Raw genomic sequence first — 20,242 nt, forward strand, 5'->3', positions numbered from 1 at the left:
AATAGAGGCTAAAGTCTGGGATTGTGATGCCTCCTGCTTTGGTCTTCTTCAAAATTACTTTGGCTATTTGGGCCTTTTGTGGTTCCATATGAATTTTAGGATTGCTTGTTCTAGTTTCGAGAAGATTGCTGGTGGAATTTTGATTGGGATTGCATCGAATGTGTAGATAGCTTTGGGTAGTATTGACATTTTGACAATATTTATTCTTCCAATCCATGAGCATGGAATGTTTTTCCATTTCTTTATATTTTCTTCAATTTCCTTCATAAGCTTTCTATAGTTTTCAGCATACAGATCTTTTACATCTTTGGTTAGATTTATCCCCAGGTATTTTATGCTTCTTGGTACAATTGTAAATGGGATCAGTTTCTTTATTTGTCAACTGATGAATGCAACTGTTGAATGCAACTGATTTCTGTACATTGATTTTGTATCCTGAAACTTTGCTGAAATCATGTATCAGTTCTAGCAGACTTTTGGTGGAGTCTGTCGGATTTTCCACGTATAATAACATGTCTTCTGCAAAAAGTAAATGCTTAACTTCATCTTTGCCAATTTTGATGCCTTTGATTTCCTTTTGTTGTCTGATTGCTGATGCTAGAACTTCCAACACTGTGCTAAACAACAGCAGTGAGAGTGGACATCCCTGTCGTGTTCCTGATCTCAGGGAAAAAGCTGTCAGTTTTTCCCCATTGAGGATGATGTTAGCTGTGGGTTTTTCATAAATGGCTTTTATGATGTTAAAGTATGTTCCTTCTATCCCGACTTTCTCGAGGGTTTTTATTAGGAAAGGATGCTGAATTTTGTCAAATGCCTCTTCTGCATCGATTGACAGGATCATATGGTTCTTATCTTCTCTTTTATTAATGTGATGTATCACATTGATTGATTTGCGAATGTTGAACCAGCCCTGCATCCCAGGAATGAATCCCACTTGATCATGGTGAATAATTCTTTTTAGAAGCTGTTGAATTCGATTTGCTAGTATCTTATTGAGAATTTTTGCATCCACATTCATCAGGAATATTGGCCTATAGTTCTCTTTTATTACTGGGTTTCTGTCTGGTTTAGGAATCAAAGTAATACTGGCTTCATAGAATGAGTCTGGAAGTTTTCCTTCCCTTTCTATTTTTTGGAATAGCTTGAGAAGGATAGGTATTATCTCTGCTTTAAACGTCTGGTAGAACTCCCCTGGGAAGCCATCTGGTCCTGGACTCTTATTTGTTGGGAGATTTTTGATAACTGATTCAATGTCGTCACTGGTTATGGGTCTGTTCAAGCTTTCTGTTTCCTCCTGATTGAGTTTTGGAAGTGTGTGGGTGTTTAGGAATTTGTCCATTTCTTCCAGGTTGTCCAGTTTGCTGGCATATAATTTTTCATAGTATTCCCTGATAATTGCTTGTATCTCTGAGGGATTGGTTGTAATAATTCCATTTCATTCATGATTTTATCTGTTTAGGTCCTCTCCCTTTTCTTTTTGAGAAGCCTGGCTAGAGGTTTATCAATTTTGTTTATTTTTTCAAAAAACCAACTCTTGGTTTCATTGATCTGCTCTACAGTTTTTTAGATTCTATATTGTTTATTTCTGCTCTGATCTTTATTATTTCTCTTCTTCTGGGTTTAGGCTGTCTTTGCTGTTCTGCTTATATTTCCTTTAGATGTGCCGTTAGATTTTGTATTTGGGATTTTTCTTGTTTCTTGAGATAGGCCTGGATTGCAATGTATTTTCCTCTCAGGACTGCCTTCGCTGCATCCCAAAGCGTTTGGATTGTTGTATTTTCATTTTCGTTTGTTTCCATATATTTTTTAATTTCTTCTCTAATTGCCTGGTTGACCCATTCATTCTTTAGTAGGGTGTTCTTTAACCTCCATGCTTTTGGAGGTTTTCCAGACTTTTTCCTGTGGTTGATTTCAAGCTTCATAGCATTGTGGTCTGAAAGTATGCATGGTATGATTTCAATTCTTATATACTTATGAAGGGCTGTTTTGTGACCCAGTATGTGATCTATCTTGGAGAATGTTCCATGTGCACTCGAGAAGAAAGTATATTCTGTTGCTTTGGGATGCAGAGCTCTAAATATATCTGTCAAGTCCATCTGATCTAATGTATCATTCAGGGCCCTTGTTTCTTTATTGACTGTGTGTCTAGATGATCTATCCATTTCTGTAAGTGGAGTGTTAAAGTCCCCTGAAATTACCACATTCTTATCAATAAGGTTACTTATGTTTGTGAGTAATTGTTTTATATATTTGGGGGCTCCTGTATTTGGCACATAGACATTTATAATTGTTAGCTCTTCCTGATGGATAGACCCTGTAATCATTATATCATGCCCTTCTTCATCTCTTGTTACAGCCTTTAATTTAAAGTTTAGTTTGTCTGATATAAGTATGGCTATTCCAGCTTTCTTTTGACTTCCAGTGGCATGATAAATAGTTCTCCATCCCCTCACTCTCAATCTGAAGGTGTCCTCAGGTCTAAAATGAGTCTCTTGTAGACAGCAAATAGATGGGTCTTGCTTTTTTATCCATTCTGATACCCTATGTCTTTTGGTTGGCACATTTAATCCATTTACATTCAGTGTTATTATAGAAAGATATGGGTTTAGAGTCATTGTGATGTCTGTAGGTTTCATGTTTGTAGCGATGTCTCTGGTACTTTGTCTCACAGGATCCCCCTTAGGATCTCTTGTAGGGCTGGTTTAGTGGTGACGAATTCCTTCAGTTTTTGTTTGTTTGGGAAGACCTTTATCTCTCCTTCTGTTCTAAATGACAGACTTGCTGGATAAAGGATTCTTGGCTGCATATTTTTTTCTGTTCATCACATTGAAGATCTCCTGCCATTCCTTTCTGGCCTGCCAAGTTTCAGAAGAGAGATCAGTCACAAGTCTTATAGGTCTCCCTTTATATGTAAGAGCACATTTATCCCTCGCTGCTTTCAGAATTTTCTCTTTATCCTTGTACTTTTCCAGTTTCACTATGATATGTCATGCAGAAGATCGATTCAAGTTACGTCTGAAGGGAGTTCTCTGTGCCTCTTAGATTTCAATGCCTTTTTCCTTCCCCAGATCAGGGAAGTTCTCAGCTATGATTTCTTCAAGTACATCTTCAGCACCTTTCCCTCTCTCTTCCTCCTCTGGAATACCAATTATGTGTAGAATATTTCTCTTTAGTGCATCACTTAGTTCTGTAATGTTCCCCTCATACTCCTGGATTTTTTTTATCTTTTTCTCAGCTTCCTCTTTTTCCATAATTTTATCTTCTAGTTCACCTATTCTCTCCTCTGCCTCTTCAATCCGAGCCGTGGTTGTTTTATTTTGCAGCTCATTTATAGCATTTTTTAGCTCCTCCTGGCTGTTCCTTAGTCCCTTGATCTCTGTAGCAATAGATTCTGTGCTGTCCTTTACACTTTTTTCAAGCCCAGCGATTAATTTTATGACTATTATTCTAAATTCACTTTCTGTTATATTGTTTAAATTGTTTTTGATCAGTTCGTTAGCTGTCGTTATTTCCTGGAGATTCTTTTGAGGGGAATTCTTCCGTTTGGTCATTTTGGATAGTCCCTGGAGTGGTGCGGAACTGCGGGGCACTTCTCCTGTGCTGTCTTGAATAACTTGCGTTGGTGGGTGGGGCCGCAGTCAGACCTGATGTCTGCCCCCAGCCCACCACTGGGGCCACAGTCAGACTGGTGTGTACCTTCTCTTCCCCTCTCCTAGGGGCGGGATTCACTGTGGGGTGGCGTGCCGTGGCCCATCTGGGCTACTTGCACACTGCCAGGCTTATGGTGCTGGGGATCTGGCGTATTAGCTGTGGTGGATCGGCAAGGTGCACAGGGGCGGGAGGGGCAGGCTCAGCTAGCTTATCCTTCCGTGATCAGCTTCTGGAGGGGCCCTGCGGCACCGGGAGGGAGTCAGACCCGCCGCCAGTGGGATGGATCCACAGAAGCACAACGTTGGATGTTTGCGCGGTGCAAGCAAGTTCCCTGGCAGGAACCGGTTCCCTTTGGGATTTTGGCTGGGGGATGGGCAAGGGAGATGGCGCTGGCGAGCGCCTTTGTTCCCCACCAATTTGAGCTTTGTCGTCCGGGGCTCAACAACTCTCCCTCCCGTTGTCCTCCAGCCTTCCCGCTCTCTGAGCAGAGCTGTTAACTTATAACCTTCCAGATGTTAAGTCCTGCTTGCTGTCTGAACACACTCCGTCCAGCCCCTCCGCTTTTGCAAGCCAGACTCGGGGGCTCTGCTTGCCCGGCGGGCTGCCCTTCTGCCCTGACTCCCTCCCGCCAGTCTGTAGCACGCACTGCCTCTCCGCCCTTCCTACCCTCTTCCATGGTCCTCTCGTCTATGCTTGGCTCCGGAGACTCCGTTCTGCTAGTCTTCTGGCAGTTTTCTGGGTTATTTAGGCAGGTGTAGATGGAATCTATGTGATCAGCAGGATGCGGTGAGCCCGGCATCCTCCTACGCCGCCATCTTCCCTGTGGATGACTTTAATACTCCACTTACAGTAATGGAGAGATGACCTAGGCAGAAAATTAATAAAGAAACAACGGTCTTGAATGATACCCTGGACCAGATGGAGTTGACAAATATATTCAGAACTTTTTATCCAAAAGCAGCAGAATACACATTCTTCTCGAGTGCACATGGAATATTCTCCAAAATAGATCACATACTGGGTCACAAAGCAGCCCTAAATAAATATAAAAGGATTGAGATCATACCATGAATATTTTCAGATCACAATGCTATGAAACTTGAAATCAACCACAAGACAAAATTTGGAAAGCCTCCTAATGCATGGAGGTTAAAGAACATCCTACTAAAGAATCAGTGGGTCAATTAGGCAGTTAAAGAAGAAATTTAAAAATATATGGAAGCAAATGAGAATGAAAATAAAACATTCCCAACCCTTTGGGATGCAGCAAAGGCAGTCCTAAGAGGAAAATACACTGCAATCCAGGCCTATCTCAAGAAACAAGAAAAGTCCCCAAAACAGAATCTACCCTCACACCTAAAGGAACTAGAAGCAGAGCAGCAAAGAAACCCCAAAGCCAGCAGAAGAAGAGAAATAATAAAGATTAGAGCAGAACTAAACAATATGGAATCCAAAAAAACCCAAAAAACAAAAAACACAGTAGAACAGATCAATTAATCTAAGAGGTGGTTTTTGGAAACAATAAACAAAATTGATAAAACCCTAGCCAGACTTCTCAAAAAGAAAAGAGAGAGAACCCAAATAGATAAAATCACAGATGAAAGAGGAGAGATCACAACCAACACCACAGAAATACAAACAATTATTAGAGAATACTGTGAAAAATTATATGCCAACAAACTGGACAATCTGTAAGAAATTGGACAAATTCCTAGACACCCACACACTACCAAAACTCAAACTGGAAGAAATAGAAAATTTGAACAGACCCACAACCAGTGAAGAAATTGAATCAGTTATCAAAAATCTCCCAACAAATGAGTCCCAACAAATGGGCCAGATGGCTACCCAAGGGACTTCTACCAGACATTTAAAGCAGAGTTAGTACCTATTCTTCTCAAGCTGTTCCAAACAATAGAAATGGAAGGAAGGCTTCTGGACTAATTCTATGTAGCCAGCATTACCTCGATTCCCAAACCAGACAGAGACCCCACTAAAAAGAATTACAGGCCAATATCCCCGATGAACATGGATGCAAAAATTCTCAACAAGATACTAGCAAATTGAATTCAACAGTATATTAAAAGAATTATTAACCATGATCAAGTGGGATTCATTCCTGGGCTGCAGGACTGGTTCAATATTCGCAAATCAATCAATGTGGTATATCACATCGATAGAAGAAAGGATAAGAACAATATGATCCTGTCAATAGATGCAGAAAAAGCATCTGACAAAATACAGCATCATTAGTAAAAACCCTCCAGAAAGTTGGGATAGAAGGAACATATCTTAACATCATCAAATCTACATATGAAAAGCCCAAGCTAATATCATCCTCAATGGGGAAAAACTGAGAGTTTACCCACTGAGATCAGGAATACAACAGGGATGTCTACTCTCACCACTGTTGTTTAATATAGTGTTGGAAGTCCTAGCCTCAGCAATCAGACAACAAAAGGAAATAAAAGGCATCCAAATTGGCAAAGAAGTCAAACTTTCATTTTTTGCAGATGACATGATACTCTACATGGAAAACTCAAAAGACTCCACCAAAAAACTAGAACTGATACATGAATTCAGCAAAGTCGCAGGATATAAAACCAATGTACGGAAATTGGTTGCATTTCTATACACCAAGAATGAAGCAATAGTAAGAGAAATCAAAGAATCGATCCCATTTACAATTGTATCGAGAACCATAAAATACCTAGGAATAAGTTTAACCAAAGAGGTAAAAGATCTGTATGCTGAAAACTGTAGAAAACTTATGAAAGAAATTGAAGAAGACACAAAGAAATGGAAAGGCATTCCAGGCTCATGGATTGGAAGAAAAAATATTGTTAAAATGTGGATAGTACCCAAAGCAATCTACACATTCAGTGTAATCCCACTCAAAATTGCACCAGCATTCTTCTCAGAGCTAGAACAAACAATCTTTCAAATTTGTAGGGAACCACATGAGACCCTGAATAGCCAAAGTAATGTTGAACAGGAAAACCAAAGTAGGAAGCATCACAATCCCAGACTTCAGCCTCTACTACAAAGCTGTAATCATCAAGACAGTATGGTATTGGCACAAAAATAGGCACATAGACCAGTGGAGTAGAATACAGAACCCAGAATTGGACTCACAAAGGTATGGCCAATTAATCTTTGATGAAGCAGGGAAGAGTATCCAAGGAAAAAAAGAAAGTCTCTTTGGCAAATAGTGCTGGAAGACCTGTACAGTAACAAGCAGAAGAATGAAACTGGACCACTCTCTCACACCATACACAAAAATAAACTCAAAGTGGATGAAGGGCCTAAATGTGAGACAGGAAACCATCAAAACCCTAGAGGGGAAAACAGTCAACAACCTCTTTGACCTCAGCCACAGCAACTTCTTACTTGATACGTCTCTGAAGGCAAGGGAGATAAAAGCAAAAATGAACTATTGGGACCTCATCAAGATAAAAAGTTTCTGCACAGCCAAGGAAACAATCAACAAAACTAAAAGGCAACTGATCGAATGGAAGACGATATTTACAAATGACATATCAGATAAAGGTTAGTATCCAAAATCTATAAAGAACTTACCAAGCTCAACACCCGACAAACAAACCAGTGAAGAAATGGACAGATGACATGAGCAGACACTTTTCCAAAGAAGACATCCAGATGGCCAGCAGACACATGAAAAGATGCTCAACATCGCTCATCATTAGGGAAATACAAATCAAAACCACACTGAGATACCACCTCACACAGGTCAGAGTGGCTAAAATTAACAACTCAGGAAACAACAGATGTTGGTGAGGATGTGGAGAAATGGGAGCCCTCTTGCACTTTTGGTGGGAGTGCAAACTGGTGCAGCCTCCCTGGAAAACAGTGTAGAGGTTCCTCAAGAAATTAAAAATAGAATTACCCTACAACCCAGCAATAGCACTACTAGGAATTTATCCAAAGGATGCAGGAGTGCTGATTCATAGGGGCACGTGTACCCCAATGTTTATAATAGCACTATCAACAATAGCCACATTATGGAAAGAGCCAATGTCCATCCACTGATGAATGGATAAAAAAGATGTGATACACACACACACACACACACACACACACACACACACACACACACACACCAGAATACTACCGGCAATGAGAAAGAATGAAATCTTGCCATTTGCAACAACATGGATGGAACTGGAGGGTATTATGTTAAGTGAAATAAGTCAGAGCAAGAGAGATATCATGTTTTCACTCATATGTAGAATTTGAGAAACTTAACCAAAGACCATGAGGGAAGGGAAGAGGAAAAAAATAGTTTCAAACAAAGAGGGAGGAAGGCAAACCATAAGAGACTCCTGAATACAGAGAACGACTGAGGATTGATGGGGAGACTGTGGGGGAGGGGAAAATGGGTGATGGGCATTGAGGAGGGTACTTGTTGGGATGAGTACTGGGTGTTGTATGTAAGCGATGAATCATGGGAATCTACTCTTAAAGCCAAGAGCACACTGTATGTTAGCTAACTTGACAATAAGTTATATTTTAAAAAAAAAAGCATTCTCTCTCTCTCTCTGCCCCTCTCCCATATGCACACACTCTGTCTCTCTCTCAAAAAAAAAGGCAACTCATGGGGCGCCTGGGTGGCTCAGTCAGTTAAGCATCTGACTGTTGATTTCACCTCAGGTCATGATTTCACAGTTTGTGAGCTCAAGCCCTGCATCAGGATCCATGCAACGGTGAGAAGCCTGCTTGGGATTCCCTCTCTCTGCTCCTTCCGCATGCCCTCTCTCTCACTCAAAATAAGTGCATTAATTTTTAAAAAAAGCAACTCAGAGCTTATGTTCTCTACTTATGCATTATACCATCTGACTGCCATGGCGTCAGCTCAGGCACACACACAATAATTCTTCCTCACTTCTGGCATCTGGTGATTTTCCTTTCTATTGAGCTTATCACTCAGTTGTTTAGGCTGAAAAGTTAGGAGTCATTCTTGGTCTTTTTTTTCCTTATGGCCCTAGCTCCACCACTTCCACTTCCCTGATTCAATTCATCACCAAATATTATTTTTATTGATATTTTAACTCAGTATAGAGTGTGTTTTGCATTGGAAATTGAAGGGGAATCTGGCTATTGTCATTCTATATTGCCAGTTCTCTCTTTATAGGGGGCACCTGGGTGGCTCAGTCGGCTAAGCGTTGGACTTTGCCTCAGGTCATGATCATGCTGTTCATGAGCCCTGTGTCAGGCTCTGTGCTGTTTGAGCTGTTTGAGCCCTGTGTCAGGCTCTGTGCTGACAGCTCAGAGCCTGGAACCTGCTTCAGATTCTGTGTCTCCCTCTTTCTCTGCCCCTCTCCAGCTCATGCTCTCTCTCTCTCTCTCTCTCTCTCTCTCTCTCTCTCAAAAATAAACATTCAAAAATAAAAAATAAAAACACTCATTCATGGGGTGCCTTGGTGGCTCCGTTGGTTGAGCATCCAACTCTCGATTTTGGCTCGGGTCATGGTCTCACAGTTTCGTGGGTTCAAGCCCTATGTTGGGCTCTGTGCTGACTGACAGCATGGAGCCTGCTGTCTCTCTGTCTCCCACTGTCTCTCTGTCCCTTCCCTGCTCTCATTCTCTCTGTCTCTCTCAAAATAGAAATAAAATAAACTTAAAAAAACCCACTCATTCAGGTTTTTGACCTTGACATTCCACCTTAGCTTTTTACAAAAGTTAAATCTCACTTTGTTAACTCCATTTGCCAATTTTCTATTTTCATCTTATTTACCTCTATAGTTTTTTTTTAACTCAAGTGTAATTAACATACAGTATTACATTAGTTTCAGGTGTGCAGCATAATGATTCAACCATTATTTTTAATTTAATATGTTTATTCTTCAAAATTCTTCTCCTTATGTTTTCTGTGACACCGTCATCTCATTTTTTCCCCACCTTATTGGCTCTTCCTTTTTTTTCTTTAAAATTGAGATATAATTGGCATATAACATTGTGTGAATTTAAGGTGTACAAAGTGTTGATTTGATACACTTATATATTGCAATACGATTACCACCATAGTGTTAACTAACAGCATCATCACATCACATAATGATCATTTCTTTTTTTGTGGTGAGAACACCAAGATTTATTCTCTTAGCAACATTCAAGTATATAGTATTGCTAACTATAATCACAATGCTGTGCCTTAGATGCCCAGAATTTATTCATCTTCTAATTGTAAATTAGTACCCTTGACCAGCCTCTTCCTAATTTCCTGGTAACCACCATTCTACTCTGTTTCTGAGTTCTGCTTTTTCAGATGTGAGACCTTATAAGTATTTGTCTTTCTCTGATTTATCTTACCAAGCATAGTGCTTGTCACTCTTTTGTCCCTAATGTCAGGATTTCCTTCTTTCTCATAACGGAATAATATTCCATTGTAGACCTAGCTCTTTTTTGGTCTTGTTTTCTGGCTCCTTCTTTTCTGACTGGATTTTATATTAGCATGATCCCAGGATCCATTCTGAGTCCCATTCTCTAAGCCTCTTCCCGAATCATCTTATTGCTTTAAATAATATTGCTGTTCTTTTGACTCCCCATGTATCTCATACTTAATATGTATAAAAAAGAATTCTTGCTGTCCAACGATCTTATTCTTTACCTAGGCTCTCTTACCTCAGTTTTCGACACCACTGTCCACTCAGCTGCTAAGTTCTAAACCTAGGAGTTCTTCATGGCCCCAGCTTCTCATTCAATTCATCAGTAAATACTCTCAGTCTTGGGGCACCTGGCTGGTGCAGTTGATAAAGCGAGCGACTTTTAATCTCTGGGTTGTAAGTTTGAGCCCCACAATCAGGTGTAGAGATTGCTTAAAAATAAAATCTTAAATTAAAAAAAAATTTTAAAAATACTTCCAGTTTTATTCTCCAAACACGTCCTATGTTTGTCCACTTCTTGTTCTCATCACTGTTACCCTTGCTGAAGCCACTGTCATCTTTTTCTCTGAACTAGCTTCCTAACTGCTTGATCTTCCAGAGAGTCTGTTCTCTATACAGTAGTAGAGTGATCCTTTTACACATTGGTAATGAGATAATTTCACTCCCTGCCCCTTAAACCTTCCAAAGGTTTTCCATTGGAATTAAAACCAAAACCAAAACAAAACAAAAAACCCCACAAAATTTCTTTCCATGGTCTGCAGTAGTAGATTGAAGAGAAAGTAAGATCCAGGGAACGATGTTCGGGGGAGATGTAGAGCAAAAGCTATTTTGGTTTTATGGTTTAATTCATGGTTTAATCAGTTGGAGTTGTTTATGAATTCAGACTTCTGTAAATCTATAAGTCAATGAAAATGACTCTTTATATTGGTTATTCAGCAGTGGGTCACTATAAGTTCTTGAAATATTTCAGAATCCTCAAAGAAACACTAATTTTGGTGTTCAATATTTTATTGTGTTTTAATATTTGAAAATTGGCAATCATTTATAACGTATTTGTTATTCTTCTTAGCCATAAAAACCTTAATTCCTGACTGTTCCAGGTAATAGTTTAACTGTACTAACTTCTTGGACAAGGGTGTTGTAAAACTTGTGTGTGATCTACCTTTCAGTATTGCCTGATGCTATTGAAAACCTCCATAATCTCAGCAAAGGGAAGATGAAGATTTCTCACCTGTGGACCACTCTGTCTAACTTGAATAGTAACTTGAAAAAAAATGAATTCCTAGCTGTGCTGAAATTAACAACAGTGGATGGTAAGTATTCCAAATATTACAATTAAAAGATACATAAGACTGTCGGTCTGCCTTTCGTCAATCTTTTTTTTTTCCTTGTATCTTGTACTTGGTTGATATGCCAATATATACACTTAGAAAATATAAAGAAACCTCAGATTGTTTGGTTGTCCAACAGAAAAAATGTTAATATCTAATTTATTGTTACTCTAAATTGATCAAATATGCATTGATTACCTTCAAGTTGTGTAACATGTAACTGGAAAATGGCATATCCCGTGAACACAGAGGGGACTGTTAGGAAATGTTAAGAGATCTATTCCCGTTTTTTTATTAACATGACTTCAGATATCCATACTGTAAAATAGACTTTGTGGTGGCCACCACCACTACTAAGTTAGCAAGTAAAAAAAGATTCAAACAAAACAAAAATGAGTTTACAAAGTAAAACAAAGACCATGGACTATAATTTTTCTTAAAAAATTTTTTTTTAGCATTTATTTCTGAGAGAGAGAGAGACAGAGAGACAGAGCAGGAGTGGGGGGAGGGGCAGAGAGAGAGGGAGACACAGAATCAGAAGCAGGTTCCAGGGTCTGGGCTGTCAGCACAGAGCCCGTTGTGGGCCTCAAACTCATGAACCATGAGATCATGACCTGAGCCGAAGTCGGACGCTTAACCAACTGAGCCACCCAGGCACCTCTACAGTTTTTCAAATAAGACTATTATTTACTGCTGATGTTCTGCATGTAGGAGACAGGTAGTACACAACCACAGGTGAACATTTCCACTCCTTCGTATTTTTCATACCTTGAAGTTACAAATGTACTGTTACACTCTTTTATGTGAAATGTTTATGCAAAACTAGCCTCGTAACAAGAGCATGCTGTCTACGGTCTTTGTCAAAGAACTGTCTTTCCCTGTGAGGATTACTTACCCCTTTTTCTTCATTAAGCTCCTGTTTAAGTGAGACTGGTAATTTTGAACTTTAAGTGTGTTGGTTGTTTTGTTTATTAACATATTTGAGATGAAGAGGGTTGATGAAAATATGATACTACCTGATAATAGCGATTTTTTTCCCTCTCTTTTACTGAGACCTTTTATTGGACCTTCAGTACAATGTGATTTAATTCCTATTTTAATGCAGTGGTTTGCAAAGTTTTGAACCTTGTTATTTTTGGTTTTGTATTTATATTTGGTGCTGGTAAAGCAGTAGAATCCTTTTCTTCTAAATGAAATCTTACAGAGTCCCTCAATATATAAATCATAAAAGTTGAGTTTCTCTGAATAAAGTGGGGGAAATGACCAAGTGAACTGCTTAAGTATTTCAACAGAGCTTTAGAAACGTGAGAAAGAACGTAAGCATTCCCGACCTAGGATCCTCTTTTTGACCATGGTGTATGTTAAAAAAGGAAAAAGGCTGGGAGGGTGGGGGTGTGCCTGAATGGCTCAATCAGTTAACTGTCCAACTCTTGATTTCAGCTCAGGTCATGATCTCACAGTCGTGGACTCGAGCCCCTTGTCTGGCTCTGTGCTGACAGGATGGAGCCTGCTTGGGATTCTCTCTCTCCCTCTCTCTCTTCCCCTCCCCCCCCCCTCAAAATAAATAAATAAACTGAAAAAAAATGTTTTTCTTGCAGAAGATGATGAAGTACAAATAGAAGAATTTGGACAAGTGGTAAAGGATATTCGTGATGCCTCCAGGTTAAAAGGTAACTAGTAAATTATTTGTGACTGTTAAATTTACTTTTATTGAATGGATGTCTTTGTGTTTTGTTTTTTAGAATTTCTAGTTCTGTTAATTTCTGCTTACCATGTTGGCATTGATCTGTTTTAAGGCAGGCAAAACTTGATTTTGATTAAAAGTTGGCAGCATCCATGATGAAAGAAAAATGCCTTTTTCTGGAATGGGGCCTGTGTAACCTATTTTAAATCCCTTTTTTTGTTGTTGTTATTTGTGTGTGTGTGTGTGTGTGTGTGTGTGTGTGTGTGTGTGTGTGTTTTGTTCTGGACTTTATGTAAAGTCAGATACTAGCTTTACAATTTTTCAGATATGAAAATTTTCTATACCATTTTTAGCCTCAGACTTAGGACTCTACCCTGTGTAAAGGCTTATATATTATAGAATTTCTCAGAAATCTTCTACCTCTTCCTTTAGTAGACATTCCTCATGTTCCTTTCTTTGGATTTTGTTAACATACAAGAGTGACCATGTGCATTTTGGTACCATGGCTATTTCCTACCACTTGACTTCCATTTTTGCTTAAAAGTTAAATCATAGACCTAAAACCAATGGAGATCATACTCATGGAGTTTGTGTACTTTTCTATTGGGAAAATAAGTTTAAAACTTAATTATCACTGGTAATTTATTTGAATAACATTCAAATGACTGTTTGGTCAATGAGCGCTGTCAGGAGAAGAATAACAACATAGGTATATGTTTAGGAAAACGGAAGCGGAGTCATTTCTGGGTGTAAAGAAGTAGATAGATACTTTTCAGATTTTTCATAACCACTCTGCCCTGGTATAAAATTTTTAACATCATTGTTTCTCTTTTAGGTTAAGAAAAGTACTTAATAATTCCCTGTTGACATATAAATATGTTACCTGGGTCACATAACATAATTAGCATCAATATAGTATAGTGAAATAGATTAGCCGTGCTATAGGAAACAATGCACACAGGTAGAAAAGAACATGGGCTATGGAGTTTGATACATGGTGGTTTGTGGGTTTTTGACTTACCAGCTGGGTAGTCTCTGTAGGTCATTCTGGTTTCCTCATCTTTAAAACAAGGAAGCTAATAAAATCACGTTTCTCCTAGAGTTGTCAGGATCAACTGCAAAAACACATATAAAGCACATAATCTAATTATTAGGCACATACTATATACTTGGTAAATGGTAGTTAATTTTGAAATCAGAAAACAGAGTTCAGAAAGACTGGTATTCAGGACAGATAACTTTTTATGTGGAGGAAGGAAAAAAAAAATGGAAACTAAACCATTGAGAAAGGAGAACAGTGAAAAAGGAGAAAGGTGTAGTTTAGGTACCTGAATCTGGGAGCTGGTCATAATGATTGGGGGTTGACACTGGAATCTGTCAGCCAGTGCAAGAAAAGGCCAATAATTACAGGGAAGAGTGAGGAAGGGCCACCCTGGAAGAAAAGTGTTAACATAGCAGGCCTGAAACTGCTCTTTTTAGAAAAGTCTCCTTGCAAGGTTGACTGTCATATGCTCAGACTGTTCCCTTCATTACTGACTGATAAGGTTAGTTCACTGTGCCTGGACTATTTGTTGACAAACTTGGAGGGGCTGAGAAAACAGGCATATTGTGGATCAAGTTCTATGCTTTCCTTCAGTATACACACAGTTTTAAGGGATTGTGGTCAGTGTCTGATCTTGTAGTTGAAGATTTTAGAGGTTGGGCAGGCAGTTCTAGGTATTGATGAGGATTAAGGATAGCCATTGATCTGGATGACTTTGGAAAGGAAGTGAAAGTTTTTGGAGTTGAGAGGTCAAGGTCATTCTTATTGTCATCAGATGATAATGGGAAATGGGGCTGAGGGAGGATTATGAGCAGGGTGACCAAAGATCCTCCAAGAAGGTGAAAGAGTGATCAGAAAGTCAGTAGATGATGGTGTCCGGAGGGTAGTGTAGGTCAATGACAGGCCTGAATCTCAGGGGAGGGATAGGTTTGATTGAAGGTGGAACTAAAATAGCCAGACAGCAGAATCTTAGGAGTGTTTCTCTGCTTCCTGGTCCTATGTGGAGCATGGGAGGATGAGCAGACTCCTCTTAAGGTGTCTGTGCAAAGAAACCATATTTTAAAGGGAACCAAGCTTTAGGTAAAACAAGCAGAGCTGATACAGGTTTTTAGGTGACTGTCATTTGCAGTTGCCTCGCTGAGATGTTAGGGGGACAGAAAGTGAAGCGGGATCGAAGGTACTAAGAAGCTGTGATTACTGTTTGCAGCTATTCCTGAAGGCTTAATAATAATAATAATAATAATAATAATAATAGTAACTTTATTGCTATTAATATGACACTTAGTGTTTGCTATATACCTAATGTTGTTTTAAGTGTTTTTCATACATCATATATTTAATCTCCATATTCACTGTGTGAGGTAGATAGTATTATTAAATTATTTTAGATATAAGACTACTGAATTTGATAGAGGGGTTAAATAGTAATAATTTGCTCAAGGTCAGATAGTTTCAGGTCACAAATCCTGGAGCCAGGATTTGAATGTACTTAACACTGCCTCCTTTGAAAGGGCTGGAAATAAAGCAAAATTCCAGATGCCAGAGTACAACTGGATCTTGGTAGAATTGAAAAGAAAAGGTGAGTGAGTCTTTGTGATACTTGTGTTTACAATTTTACATTTCTCATGATTCTGAAATCTATTTCACTTCCACCAGGATGAGTTAATTTTGTTTGCTACCATTAGAGCTCTAGTTTAAAATAACTACTTTGTGTCATTGCAGTGAAAAATTCAGCCATAGCAACCATTTTGGTTGTGCCAATTTTATATTAGCACCAAAGAAACATGGCAGACCAAGCATATTGTTTTGCTGGACTTAGAATTTCCTGAGGGCTGGATTCTTCACTGAGATTTCTTATTCAAGAGGTGATCATAACTCATGGACTACCACTGACAAAAGTCTTGAGTGATGGCTACTGTTGTTTTTTAAGTCAGAGGTTAGTTCAATTACCGAATCACTTTTTTCTGTTTCTAGAGTTACAAGACATTGTCTTAGCTCTTGATGGGCTTGAAGGTGACATGATATCTGGGAAGAACTTGGAGAGCTTTCTAGGCAATATTGGGATTAAGTCACCTGAAGAAGAGGTAGAGAAAATTCTTCAGTCAGATCTTGTTTCTGGTAAGCATTTAAATATTATTATCCATTTTTTTGTTTTGGGTAGGAGTAACTGAAGAAAGTGTGCAAGGTTTTTGTTCAAGCGAATAGGGCTCCTTTGAGCTAATATCTATAGGTATTTGCTTGTATTGCTGTAAATGTCCTTAAAGAGGAGACTTTCTTTTAAAGTCCTTTTTTACAGTTAATGAGAATACTCTTAGCAAGCAGGTAGAAATTTTGTGGGGGAGTGGGCTCATTGGTATCCACTCTCTTTAGATAGATCTTGATTTAGTGACTAACACATAGTTTGGAAATTCCAGCTCTGTGAATAGAAAACCTAGCTTTGCTGGTTTGTACCAAGTAAAGTTATTGGACTTACAACTTTCTTAGTAGGTTAGTTGCCTTACAGGTAGAATCAGAACTAGCGTATCTACAATCTTGTAAGGTTAATTGCAAGGCACAGTGGGTGAAAATGAATCCCAAGTATCTTGTATGTAAAGTAAAGAAATTGTATGCTGGTTTTGATTTTCATATGAGCTTTTTAATATTACGTTTTCCAGGGATTCTTGTCTGTTCCCCTCCCCTCTCTCTCTTACAGATGACAACGTGGTGAATGTTAAAGACTGTATGAGGGCTTTGAAGGACACTCAGAAATTTTCCACTTTTGTTGGTAAGAACTTTATGGTAAAACTGTTGAATGGCAAACAACACAGGACTCATTCAGAGGTCACGTAGCCAAACATTATATTTGGTGCTCAGATCTTCTTTGTAGTATCTGTGCCAAATGTTTGTTTCATCTACATTTGAACTCTTCCAGTTATGGCAAACTTGATTACATTTGTTTTTCATTTAAGAATTTGTATTTGAATGGAAAAGATTGGGAAAATGACAAGGTTATGATGTTTTCCAATAGCTAAAGTAAGGACATTTTATTATATAATAATGGTAATTTTGAAACTGTTATAAAAAAATTTAGTGACCAGAAATGTAAGAGATATAAAGTGCAAGGCTCATGTAATGTCACCTTCTGGAAATATCCCTGTTAAAGTGTGGTAAATATCCCTTTAGCCTTTTTTATTTGAATCTATGAATATTTGTGTATTCTGATATTATTTAAAAATTAGACGCACTTGGGTGGCTCAGTTGGTTAAATGTCTGATTTTGGCTCAGGTTATGATCTCATGGTTTGTGAGTTCAAGCCCCACATTGGGCTCTCTGCTGTCAGCACAGAGCCCACTTCAGATCCTCTGTTTTCTTCTCTCTCTGCCCCTGCTTGTTCTCTAAATAAATAAATCAATTAATTAATAATTAATTAATTAAAATAAAATTACCATGGGGGCGCCCGGGTGGCTCAGTCGGTTAAGCGTCCGACTTCAGCCCGGGTCACGATCTCGCGGTCGGTGAGTTCGAGCCCCGCGTCAGGCTCTGGGCTGATGGCTCAGAGCCTGGAGCCTGCTTCCGATTCTGTGTCTCCCTCTCTCTCTGCCCCTCCCCCGTTCATGCGCTGTCTCTCTCTGTCTCAAAAATAAATAAAACGTTAAAAAAAAAATTTAAAATAAAATTACCATGTCCATAATATTCCACGACTTGCAGGTTTAAAGAAATTAACAGTGTATCTTAGATATTGTTCCATGTTCCATTGTATCATAAACAACCTCATTCTTTTTTTTTTTTTTTTTTTTCAACTTTTTTTTAATTTATTTTTGGGACAGAGAGAGACAGAGCATGAACCGGGGAGGGGCAGAGAGAGAGGGAGACACAGAATCGGAAACAGGCTCCAGGCTCCGAGCCATCAGCCCAGAGCCTGACGCGGGGCTCGAACTCACGGACCGCGAGATCGTGACCTGGCTGAAGTCGGACGCTTAACCGACTGCGCCACCCAGGCGCCCCGCAACCTCATTCTTTTTAAAGACTGCAATAATATTCCATTTGGGGGATGTACTGTCATTTTATCCACAACACTTTTGATGATATTTGCCAATTAAAAATCTGAAAATTTGCCAATTTTTCACCACTGAAACATTTTGATGAGCATTGTTGTATGTATATATGTGCATAAAGTTCTCCTGGGGGATAAAACCCTCAGAAGTCACACTGCTAGACTGAAATATATGCAGATGTGAGATGTTAACAGCTACTGCTTAATTATCCTCCAAAAAGTTTGTAAAAATTCACACTTTTATCAGTAATGGATATTATTTATTGAAAATTCTGCTGGTAAAAGAATTCTATTATTGTTTTAATATGCATGTCTTTAATGACTAGTGAGGTAAAACATTTTTCATATGATTGTCGAATATGCTTTTCTTTTATTTTAATTAGATTGTCTTTTTCATATGAATTTATAAATAGCTCTTTTTTTTTTTTAAATAGCTCTTTATATATAAGGGACATTAATGTTCTGTCTTGTCTATTGCCATTTTTTTTCTAGTTTATTATTCATCTTTGACTTTGATTTTGGTGGACTGCTTATTGCCATCCTCTGTTTTATTTTGTCAGTTTTGGTAATTTTTATTCTCCTAGGAAATTTATTTTATTCAAGTGTTTTTTGGGAATATTAGTACAATCCTATGCAGTGATAATTCTTTTGATTTTTTTGTGTCTGGTTATTTTCTCATTCTTAAATTTGTATATATATATTTGTGTGTGTGTGTGTGTGTGTGTATATATGTGTGTATATATACACACATATATACACACATATATATATATATATATCTTCTTCTAGATTTCCTAGCAGATCTTTTAATTATCTCTCTTTTTAAAGCTCTACATCTTAGATTTATCTTTAGTGTTTCTATTTGTAGTAAAAAAAAAATTCTGCTTTTATCTTTAGGATGTCCTTTCTATTGTTCCCTTTTGTCCATTTTGTAGTTTTTCTAAGTTGTTTAAATTATGAACTTACTTTTTTCTTCTTACTGAGAAATAAATGTTTAAGACTATCAATTTTCATTTCAGTAAGACTTTGGTTTATCAAAGTCTTTATTCTTGTTTTTTTCTAAGCATATTCAGTTGTATTTTGATTTTCTCCTTGATGTAAGAGTTGCCTAAGAGAAAAACCTTAAATTTTAAAGCAATTATTTGAAAAATTTTAAATGAATTTAAAAATTTTAAATTTGAATTTGAATTTCATTATTGTCCTCTCTTTGTTGTTTATTTTTAGTTTACTGTGGTCAGAGAATGAGGTCTATAGTAGAGGATTTGATAGTTTCTGTGTTAATTAGATACGGAGTTTTTTCGATTTTTACATGTTTATTTAAAAACCGCATTAGGGGTGCCTGGGTGGCTCAGTTGGTTGAGCGTCCGACTTTGGCTCAGGTCATGATCTCGCGGTTTGTGAGTTCGAGCCCCGTGTCGGGCTCTGTGCTGACAGCTCAGAGCCTGGAGTCTGCTTCAGATTCTGGGTCTCCCTCTCTCTCTGCCCCTCTCCCACTCATGCTCTGTCTCTCTCTGTCTCAGAAATAAACATTAAAAAAAAATTAAAAAAACACATTAGTGGGCTTCAGGGACAGGCTAATCGTAAGGGACACTCATCCTACTGTTTGTCTTGGAAATCCTTATGACTCTTTGAAGCAGCGCATTCCATAATTTTTGGACAGCTGTAGAACTAGTCAATTGTTCCACATATTTGATGGAAATCCTGCCTTATAATTCCATTCCCAAACTTAACATTTGGACTCTTCCCCGTCAGTAGCCCTCCAGGGATGGGAGGAGAGCTCTTATATTTTCTTTCTTTTATGTTGAATCATCTTTTCTCTGGACTCAGATTTCCTTTCAACCATTCCTCACATGGCCTATTTTTGAAACTTCTTACCAATGACTAATGACTAACTCATGGAACAACATAATATATTAAATTATACTTTCACATAAATTAGCTAATTTTAAAGTAATTTATTATATATTTCTCTTAATGAATTCTGAAAGATTATTTTTTTAGACATGTACTTTAGAAATGTGAAGAGGTTTTTGTTTGTTTTAATTAAGGGGGGGGTGGTCAGTCATGGATTTCCTAGTTCAGATGTTTGATATTATC

General features: G+C 38.2%; 1 pseudogene; it reads left to right on the forward strand.

Moving 5' to 3' along the window:
• Window positions 1-20,242, forward strand: part of LOC145715152 (EF-hand calcium-binding domain-containing protein 13-like) — a 98,902-nt pseudogene that overhangs the window by 66,552 nt on the left and 12,108 nt on the right.

Source organism: Panthera onca (genome assembly GCF_046562875.1).
Source record: "Panthera onca isolate mPanOnc1 chromosome E1 unlocalized genomic scaffold, mPanOnc1 haplotype 2 h2.Chr16_ul_4, whole genome shotgun sequence".
Taxonomy (NCBI): domain Eukaryota; kingdom Metazoa; phylum Chordata; class Mammalia; order Carnivora; family Felidae; genus Panthera; species Panthera onca.